We start from the raw sequence: 11408 nt of genomic DNA, 5'->3' as shown, positions 1-11408 counted from the left end.
AGTAACTTTCATTTTACCCATTTTAATTATTAGTAGATGTAACTCGCGACGAAGTGTTGTCTATGTTTCCGGAATGACGAGATGCAAGAGACAATGAGTGCTTCATGTAGGTTTTGTCACTTAGAGTGGTAGTTTTCTTAAATATAATAGATTTCATGAATGTTTTGTCACAAGGAATAATAGTTTCCTTAAATGTGTTGGCGCAGAGAGTAATAGTTTTCTTAAATGTTTTGTCACAGAGAGTAATAGTTTTCTTAAATATTATCGAAATAAATCAGAATGATAATTGAAATTCTCTCTTAGCGTTATTTAGTATCCTTCATCCATACCACTGAGATAATGACTATATTCTATGAATTTTCAATCCAGGCATATCTACTGTATGCATTATGCACTTCATGCGACTAACTGAATTCATAGTACCATAAAAAGAAAGTCTTACCGTCCCTAATGTGCAGGTATTGTTCCACGGCCATTCACCGATGTTGCTTTATCCGCTGCTTCATTTTAAAATTAGTATACTATCTTTTCTAGCGGGTTTGATTACCCATATCTCAATTTATCGGGCCTAATTGAAAGAATTAGACACATAGCGGTAGGAATGGGAACCATGGAGCACTGTTTCCGCTTATATTAAACGGAGATACTTCTAACATGAAAATTAATCAGCTTAACAAACAAGGGGTAGACTTTCAGGTTCTATAGTCCAAAAATGTCACGAGAGAGTAAATCCAAGGTCGTGGCTACGGACGACGAGGGAACAGTGAAGGTCATGAGTAAATTTTGGCTTCTCCAAGTAAATGGACAGATGGAGTAAAAGATACATAAGGAAATTTGGTTATTGCATAACGAGTGTGTGGAGCCCGTAAGTCGTTTGTATTGAAACACTCAGCAAGTATCCACGAAAAATGCTCAGAAGTATGTCAGTAGGACCCACTGGAGGCCGATATACTGCCAGGAGGTAAACGTGTTTCCTGAAGGAAGTGACCTTTTGGGTATGAACTTCTAGAGACAAACAAATGATTTAGATAATTCCTAATAATTAATTGCCCAACACCAGTACTTCCTTTGTTTCCTGTTAGTTATCACGGAACCGTGCAGTAACGAGTCAACATAGCGGCACATTTCCATAGGTTGAGTATTAGGCGTTTAGAACAGTGTCACATCAAACCTGGACTCGGAACGACATAACATTACAGACAACTAAGGAACAACTACCGCAGTATGATGCACCTATATTATTTTATCAAAAATATACGAATTAGTGGACATAGTACGCGGTGTGTCCACCCTTCATCTTTATGACTGCTTTATGTCCGCTGGAGACACCTTCAGTGAAGTGAGTAAGTGTCTGTGGGGGAATGGCAGTCCACGAAGAGACGAAACCAGAGAACATGGCTATACGGGACACTAGGGTCTGGAGAGAAGTCCACATTATAGCTCATACCAAAAGTATTCCATTGGGTTCTGGATGAGTTTCTTGAAGAGCCAGTCTATTTCAGGAACGTCATTGTCCACAAACCATATCCCCCCAGCTGCTTCTTTATGACAGCTTACAGTGTCATGCTGCTACAAACGGTTACTGTCCCAAGTTGTTCCCCTGATTTACGTAATATACAACGTTGTAAGTGGTGTTAAACTGCATCTGCATTCAGAATTTTCTTAAGTCCAAAAATAGGGCAACAACCTAATCGTATAAAAAAAAGCACAACACTGGCACACCACATCCTTTTTACCTCACTTTTGGCACTGTTCTTGATGGATAGTAACGTTCGTCTGACATTAGCCAAACCCAAACCCTTGAGTCGGACTGCCACAAAGCATATCGTCATTTATTACTTCAGATAATTCGTTTCAGTCGTCAACCGTCCAGTGGCATCGATCATAACACCACCTCAAGCGTCGCTTAGCTCTGACTACAGAAATTTGTGAAACGGTAATGAAATCGAGACCCAAAGCCATCGACAGGCGATATACATCAACGGGGACAGTTGAAAATGTGTGCCTCGACCGGGACTCGAACCCAGGATCTCCTGCTTACATGTCAGACGCTCTATCCAACTGAGTCACCAAGGACACAGAGAATACTGCGATTGCGGGGATTTATCCCTTTCAAGCTCCTTGTGATACCCACATTCCCAACTTAACGTCCACACCACACACTACATTCGTAATGCCCCTGCCAATTACACTCATTACTCGAGGCAGACAATCTTACCGAGCCCGTAAGAGTTCGGGCAAGGCGTGTGCATCCAGCACAGAAGAAGAAGGTTAATGGCCAGTTAGCCTTAACTATATGAAGATGGTATCTGTTTTTTTGGACATGTCCGAAAGAACATATACCATCTTCATATAGTTAAGGCTAACTGGCCACTAAACTTCTTCTTCTGTGCTGGATGCACACGCCTTGCCCGAACTCTTACCGGGCTCGGTAAGATTGTCTGCCGCGAGTAATGAGTGTAATGGGAAGGGACACTAAGAGTGTAGTGTGTGGACATTAGGCTGGGAATGTGGATCTCACGGGGATCGTACAAGGGCTAAAACCCTGCAGTTCCACTATCCTCAGTGCCTTCGGTGGCTCAGATGGATAGAGCGTCTGCCATGTAAGCAGGAGGTCCCGGGTTCGATTCCCGATCAAGGCACACATTTTGAACTGTCCTCGTTGTTGTATATCAACGCCTGTCGACACCTCAGGGTCTTGATTTAATTATAATTTCATTCTAAGAGAGCTGCATGGTCACCGATGCTATCTGTTCTTTCGGACATGTCCGAAAGAATAGATACCATCTTCATACAGAAATGTGTGGCTTGTGAGAGGTACCTCGACCAATTTGTTAACTCTCGGCTCACAATCACTGCGCTACACCGATTGCTAAAATCACTTCCGCTGATTTCAGGCGATTTCTCACAACCACTATCCACAATTCTCGATGGTAGCTATACGTCGACATATACGGTCTACCCCAGATTGATTTATCTGCGACTGTTTCTTCGTGTTTCCACTTCAAAGTCATAGCATAAGCAGTAGACTTGGGCAGCTTTAGAACTTTTGAAATGTGACTGATGGATTTGTAGCTCAGATTATATCCAATGACTAGTCCAGTTTCAAAGTCACTAAGCTATCGGACCGACTTATTCTGCTGTTACTGCTGCTGTACTGAAAACACAATACTCATGCCCCCTTTCGTACTGGCGGGTCAGCCTCTCGTGATAACTAGTGATCCGTTCCGTATTATATGGGGTTGCCCGTATGGTTTTGATCAGAAAGTTAATGAAAACAGGATGAGTCGTCAGAGCAATAGTGCGTAAAGAGGACTAGCATCTTACAAATCTGCAATAGTATACTCAGCCTTCCCGTAGAAATAGCAGACGATTGAGTAGAAGAAGAGGACAAGTTCTGACTGAAGTATAGTAACAGCCAACAAGATTATCGGCAATAGTGAAAATTATCGTCAGATCTAAAGGAGTTCCCTTCATTTCGAAACTTTTACTGGTAAGAATGATCGTAATTTAGTCGAGATTTCAACACGTAAACATGTGTAGCACTTGTTTAGGTAGGGTATATAAGGTCATTAACAGCCTCAGACGTTGAGTGACCACTGTGAAGGACACAGAGGTGCCGCGTAGCCATTGATGCGGCATTATCAGCATCTGACAGAGTTTAAAAGTGGTCACATGTTGAGCCCTCATTTGGCCGAGTGTTCGTATCGTGCAACTTCCATCAAGATTTGTGGAGTTTTCGGATGTGGCAGTGGCTAGATGTTGAGCTGTATGGCAACGGGATGGGACGCATACTTGTCATGTTTCTGGTTGACGACGTCTGACCAGTACAATGAAAGCACACCGCGCTGCACGTCAAGCACATCGAACCCCTTCACATCTGTGCCTACCATCCGAGAGCAAATAACGTACTCCTTGCATCATTCTGTTGCATACCGGACCATTACACGTAATCTAGCTGCAAATGGACAAGTGAGTTACTGTCTAATGCGTGAGCTGCTGTAAACAACACAACACATACAGCTGCTTTTCAAGTGATGCCTTAGCCGGGAAGCATCAAGAGCTTTTGAATGGCATTTCTCTGTAACCAGCGATGAATCATGTTGTCAGCTTCCCAAGATGTCGATCTTAATTATGACGGTGACCTAATTCTTGCAGTGTTTTTCAGAGGCACAGAGGTGTTATTCCTGGCGTCATGGTGTGGGGGAGCCGTCAGGTACAGCTTTATGTCACGGCTGGTAGAATTGTAGTGACTGGACGAACTCCGACGGCGCAACGGTACGACACGTGCATCCTGCGTTCTAATGTGTTACCGCTCATGAGACGGTATCGTGGTGCCATTTTTGAACACTCACCTTCACTTGTCACCTATCTCTATGAACAGTTTGCAAGATGTGGAGGTACTCCCACAGTCAACAAGATCCTTACGTCAGTCAGCGATGGAACATTTGGGGACCCAGCTCAGATGTCAACTCCTTCTCAGAGCCAATATCCACGAAATCAAGTACCAGTTACAACAGTTGAGGGCCACATTGCCTCAGGAGAAGATGGAACTCGTCTCAGCCGAATTAGTGCACGCATCCAGGCCAGAGACGTTGCAGCAACTTACCGATATGTGGCCTCATACTGCCAAGTTTTCTAAATTTGACTCAATTTTGAAATCGCTGAAGTAAAATATCCTCTCAACCCATTAAGTTTAATTACCTTTGCTCCTCCTCTTCTGTGCCGTTAACTTCTTTTGTCGGGCTGTGTATTTCTATTTCCCTCTACAGCAAGGCCTGACTGATTCGCATGCGTGTCCTGCAATTATCGTATCGTATATGCAAGATGAATTCATACGAGTGGCAGTGAAAACGTATTGATGGGTAGTTGAAATCAAATACCCGTCCGCTCATGCGTGTTTCTGGTTCCCATGTTATCCGCAAAATGTTACAGAGAACTAGTAGGATAGTTTCTTTGAAAAGGCCACACAATGTTCCTTTCCGCAGCCATGCCGAATCCGACTTTGTGCCCCGTATAATTATTTCGTTGTAGATTGGGAAGTGCGTTCTGAACTCACTTTCCGGAAATGATCGCATCGTAGAATGATAAAGTTATATGTCTCGTGAATATATCGAATGTATGAAAACAGTGAAATGAAAACTGGACTATAGTGACACACCGTTACTGAACAGTTATTCTCTCAGATTTAATATCAACATCTAAATATGATGGCCAGTACCTTAATCCAATAGGGATGGAAGAAACGAAACATCTAGTGCCACACAATGTAATCAGGTTAAAAGGATACCTTGTGATGTATTTCATTTATGTCGCCAGAAAGACAATTGTACACAAAGAGACGGTTGGTACGTAAATAGTTGTTCAAGCTGAAGCATTCATGTACCTCGTTACAAGTTACTATCGTTTCTTATAGTATTAATCTAGTGAGAGACATGCTCCGGTGATTTGGTTGGCAATGACTTCAAATTCCTCATCATTTCTGGAAGCTACGAATAAGTTAGACAATTTAACATGCCATCGATGTCAAATTTATATGTGTTAGACCACTAACTACTGTAGATATCAATGTGGAAGGAAATCTGTTCGAGCCTCAGTAATTGAAGAATCTCAGCTTTAGCCAAAGATATATTGAGTGATGATAAGTATCCGTATCAGCATCGAAACACTTTATAACATATCTGATCAAACGGGAATAAAAAAATTATAGCTGTAATGTTGTAAAGAGACTTACTGTTGACAAGAAGAAAGGCGACGATCCAAACGAAAGATTTCATTTTAGCTGAGAACTCCTTCGCTGCGATGATGTACGCACTGCACGGCAACTGACAACCGAATAAGCCTTACTCTCTGCACTCACTGCTGAATGGTCGGCAGCTGACTCACTGGCGATGTGTCACAACTGCGTAGTGGAGGGCAGTATTCCTCGTTCCCAAGTTTATCACGGACTTCCCCGCTAGTGCGATCATGAGTCACGAAGTGAAGTCCACAGAACTGTTAATCAAGTACATAAGAACTCAGTTGAATTTATTTTAAGTTATAGTTATCTTTTAGTATACTGAATCTAAAAAAGTCAGAGTGACTAGATAAATTTTCCATTTCAGCCGGTCCCATTTTTTTTCCACATTCAATCAATAAATATTTACTTTTACACATATCTACGTTTACAGGTATTACATCCATAACCGTATGTGTAAATTCTCAACACTTCGTAACGAGTCGCTACATTGTGACGCATACTGATTATAACACCTTTCGAATGGCTTAAGCAATGATCGATTGAGAGTGTGGCATGTACTTCAGCAGCATTGACTTCAGGAAACCAAAGATGTAATAAATCCTTAAAAAAAATAATCTAAACTTCGCCAGAACAGGTCATGAAGGCCCAACGGTGCCAACCGACCGCCGTGTCATCCTAATCCACAGGCGTCACTTGATGCGGGCATGGAGGACATGTGGTCAGCAGACCGCTCTCCTGGCCATATGCCAGTTTACGAAACAGGATAATCCTGAAATAAATAGTGAATATTATTTACCATTCCTCAGCAATATTACCATTTAGCAGTCTTCGGGAAAAAAAGACACAAAGCTAGCAACAACTCATGTGATGTAAGGCCACAGTAATTTATAGCTCTAAGTTTTACGCTTTGCCGAGTTTTGAGACTGCTTAATCGGTGGATGCATTTCAACACTAAAATCGCATTATATAGCAGTGAACAGTGCAAATGAATTGCAAACAAAAAAAACTTTTAACAGAGTAACAACTTACTTCTGTAGTAAGGCAGATCGAGGTGGTGTTAAAACTGAAGGAGGAGATTTTCAAAATCAAACATACATCTTGTACCATATTACATCATTTAACTGCCTAATTTCATATCAAATAGCGAGAAATTATAACAATCACAGAGATAGAGAGTTTCTTCCAAACCAGAAATAAAATAGGACAAATACTAGCATATATACAGCTGATACACAAAATAAATAGAAGAAAACTCCTTCTACAAAATACAGTGCATCAAATATGTATGGCAAGCATCAGACTAAAAGAAAAAAGGAAAAACAAAAACAACAGCAGAGTAATCCAGGTGATGCTGCGCCTTTCGGCTGTGTTGATGATGGTCGAAATAACGCGCCCACGTGGCGTGGACGCTATAAATGCATAAAACCCTTACCAGAAGTTTTAGGAATTTCTATGGGTTCGTGGGTTCTTTAGTTTGTCCAGAAACAGGTACTTCCCCATATTCGACTGTGCTTTACCCAAAATGATACCTAAGTCCTTATAAATTGAACAGTTAAAAGAAACGTATCTTACAGTCAGAGAGTCTGTATTTTCATAGATTTGGATAACAGTTACTCTCATTCGGGCTTCGATGAAAGTAAATGCATTATTAAATTCCTCAACATAAGAACAAAACATACTTCACTCTAATTCCGCAGATTTTTTCTCACAAACAACTGTCATGAGTGTACAACACAAGAAGTAAAAAGCTAATATCTGCGGAAGAGAGTTAGTTTCAAGCGAATTGTTAAAATAGCCCAAATGTCGTAAATGTCCTAAGTGTAAACTGGTGGGAAATAAAAAAAAAATGAGCTTCTGCCCTATGAGTGCCAATTAAAAGTAGATCAATTGCTAGAAGTATAGAATCCAAGATGATGCACCATTAGATATGGAAGTAGACTGCAGCACCGAATACGTGCTGCCAACTCCACTACAAGAATTGAAATAGAGACCGCAATCAGTGATCTCCCACATTACAACACAGCACATCCGGCCTAGGTTAAAGGTTGTGAGAAATTTGAAATCCAAGACAGTACTTGAGATTTCCAGTATTGGTTGGTTGTTTGATAAAGACCCTGCAGTCACCAGGTACATTATACAATATCAATACCTCCAGCAATATCTGAAGCTTGAGTCTGCAATTGGACAGAGTCACCCGCATTAAATCCGCCAACAGCGTTCCGGATCGAAGGAATACATTGTTCTAAATACCGAAATGTGGCTCCTGTAATTTATGACTTTCAAAAGGATTTTATGAAGTTATGAATAACGCAGACATATGGAAACACATGGAAAATATAGATATGATACAGCGTGAAAGGTTTGACAAAGCATTGAAAGACCTAAGCCGATAGAAGACCCGGGGAGTAGACAACGTTCCATTAGAACTACTGATAGCCTTGGGAGAGCCAGCCCTGACAAAACTCTATCCTCTGGTGAGCAAGATGTATGAGACAGGCAAAATCCCCTCAGACTTCAAGAAGAATGTAGTAAATCCAATCCCAAAGAAAGAAGTTGTTGACAGATGTGAAAATTACCGAACTACCAGTTTAATAAGCCACGGGTGCAAAATATTAACATGAATTCTTTACTGACGAATGGAAAAGCTGGTAGAAGCCGACCTCGGGGAAGATCAGTTTGGTTTCCGTAGAAATGTTGGAATACGTGAGGCAATACTGACCCTACAACTTATCTTAGAAAATAGATTAAGGAAAACCAAACCTATGTTTATAGCATATGTAAACGTAGAGAAAGCTTTTGACAATGTTGACTGGAATACTCTCATTCAAATTCTGAATGTGGCAGGGATGAAATACAGGGAGCGGAAGGCCATTTACAATTTGTACAGAAACGAGATGGCAGTTATAAGAGTCGAGGGACATGAAAGGGAAGCAGTGGTTGGGAAGGGAGTTAGATAGGGTTGTAGCGTCTCCCCGATGTTATTCAATCTGTATATTGTGCAAGCAGTAAAGGAAAGAAAAGAAAAATTAGGAGTAGGATTTAAAATCCACGGAGAAGAATGAAAAACTTTGCGGTTCGCCGATGACATTGTAATTCTATCAGAGACAGCAAAGTTCCTGGAAGAACAGCTGAACGGAACGAACAGTGTCTTCATTGGAGGATATAAGATGAACATCAGTAAAAACAAAACGATGATAATGGAATGTAGTCGAATTAAATCAGGTGATGCCGAGGGAATTAGATTAGGAAATGAGACGCTTAAAGTAGTAAAGGAGTTTTGCTATTTGGGGAGCAAAATAACTGATGATGGTCGAAGTGGAGAGGATATAAAATGTAGATTGGCAATGGCAATGGCAAGGAATACGTCTCTGAAGAAGATAAATTTTTTATCATCGAGTATAGATTTAAGTGTCAGGAAGTCGTTTCTGAAAGTATTTGTATGGAGAGTAGCCATGTATGGACGTGAAACGTAGACGATAAATAGTTTGGACAAGAAGAGAATAGAAGCTTTCGAAATGTGGTGCCATACAAGAATGCTGAAAATTAGATGCGTAGATCACATAACTAATGAGGAGGTATTGAATAGAATTGGGGAGAAGAGAAATTTGTGGCACAACTTGACTAGAGGAAGCGATCGGTTGGTAGGACATGTTCTGAGGCATCAAGGAATCACCAATTTAGTATTGGGGGGCAGCATGGAGGGTAAAAATCGTAGTGGGAGATCAAGAGATAAATACACTAAACAGATTCAGAACTATGTATCTTGCAGTAGGTACTGGGAGATGAAGAAGCTTGCACGGGATAGGGTAGCATGGAGAGCTGCATCAAATCAGTCTCTGGACTGAAGACCACAACAACATGGAAAATATCAGAGAACACTGTGAAATTAGCTTAGTCACCCATTCGAATGGTCATTACGTATCAAGCGTCTATATCACCATGTGAAATTTTAAACTGACCATCATCTTCAGTAAAGAATTCATCACTCTCACGATGGCAATAATTTCGATAGAGTACATGAACCTTGTTTATGTAGTGTATGTGTATTAAATCAACCGAAACTCCACATGTAGCAGTATCATTACGAGTTTAAAAACCGTATTCTTTTGGTACACAATTAATATTCATGCGAAATGATTTATTTTGTATAAAGTGAATCGGACTTCATATTCAGATGCAGGTTCCACTTTCAAAAAGTGAAGTAAATATGGACAGAACGCTTATGGCGCTTGATCGTTCCATCACCAAGCTAGTCACTTCCAGCCAGAAGTTACTTGCATCATATAATTAAAACAGGAAATCTGCGAGGTAGATCTTTTGGAAAATATAACCAAGTTTAAAATACAGTGGTCCAGTTAATAATGACAAAATGTACAATGAATCCACTTATATCTGTATAGTGCTGCTGCCATAAAGCGAATAAGGAAACATTGTAATGTCGCTATCTTTATAAATATAGTAATTAAAACTTGGCAGAACAAAGTTTGATATCATATAAGGGATTTACAAACGTTATCCCTTCCAAAGAGTATGCCTTTTTTATAATCCATTTAAAAGCAGTAGTTCCTTACTGTCCATTCGATTCAGCTGCCATAATTTTGTAACATTTATCTTAAATAACATCAGGGGTTATTACATGAGTCCATAAACAGGAATATTACACAGTGGTTTCAGGTATGTTATACAGCATCCTCTATTGGTTAGGGCAGTGTTCATTACTGTAACCTGTGTATCAGCATTGAACTGGATAATATTCGCTTCAAGTTTTACGGAAATGTTTGGAACGGCACAGAAAATATTAGTCACTTGGCTACTGTAATTGATTAGTGTTCGTGGTAAGAGAATGATTTTCCTGGACAATACTGGCTGTCGTCAGAATGTAGTTTTGCTAAACAGACTTTATTATTACAGTCCTTCCACGGCATAGTATTCACCTCATTAGATAGTTATAGATCTGATCAGCTTTACGCTGGATAATTAGAGATGATAGCGAATGGTTAGAATACAGATTACTTTACCAATGCTTGCAATCATATTTTACATGTTTATCCCTCTATTCAGGCGAAGGAACCAGAGCTAAAATGCGGGACAGGGCCTTCTGACAACATCGTAGTTCATGATAACAAATAGTATGGATCAGGAGGTGCTTGTCACGGAACGTTTGGAATTTACTTTTAGTACACCGAATTTCAGATCTTTGAAAAATGGTTTAAGTGTATGGATTTTAGACGTACTTCATGTAATTCAAACAGGATTAGTAAAAGTGAAGGTATTCTGGCGTATACAACATCCAACAAAACTTAAATTTTCTCCCTAAGCAGTGGACATACCGCTGAGCCCAACGTGTTATGTCTGAAATAAAATAAATAAATTTCATGGAGTTTGCTGTGTAATAACAGCCTTTCCAAAAGCATCTCGCGTACACATGGTGTGAAGGTAAAATTTTTTTCTTGGCCGATAGAAAGGATGAGTTGGGTTTTTACAAGAATCATGGACTTCTGTCAACGTTTGTAAAAGGGACACACAGGTTAATAAGTGGTTTGTAACAGTGGCTTTGAAAAGTTTGGACTTTTGGGACTGTAACTGTCGACGTGATCTTCCTTGCTGAGACGGGATTAACTGGATCCCCGGTAGAAATGAAATGTCGATCGTTGACGCAGAATCAATT

At 40.4% G+C, this 11408-nt stretch overlaps 1 non-coding gene across 1 annotated transcript; it reads left to right on the top strand.

Moving 5' to 3' along the window:
* Positions 1-2567: 2567 nt before the first annotated feature.
* On the top strand, positions 2568-2642 carry Trnat-ugu (transfer RNA threonine (anticodon UGU)). Its single transcript has one exon. It is a non-coding gene; the product is annotated as a tRNA-Thr (tRNA).
* Positions 2643-11408: the final 8766 nt, after the last annotated feature.

The sequence above is a fragment of the Schistocerca serialis genome, chromosome 3 (assembly GCF_023864345.2).
Source record: "Schistocerca serialis cubense isolate TAMUIC-IGC-003099 chromosome 3, iqSchSeri2.2, whole genome shotgun sequence".
Classification (NCBI taxonomy): Eukaryota; Metazoa; Arthropoda; class Insecta; order Orthoptera; family Acrididae; genus Schistocerca; species Schistocerca serialis.
This window is presented reverse-complemented; position numbering and strand designations above follow the sequence as displayed.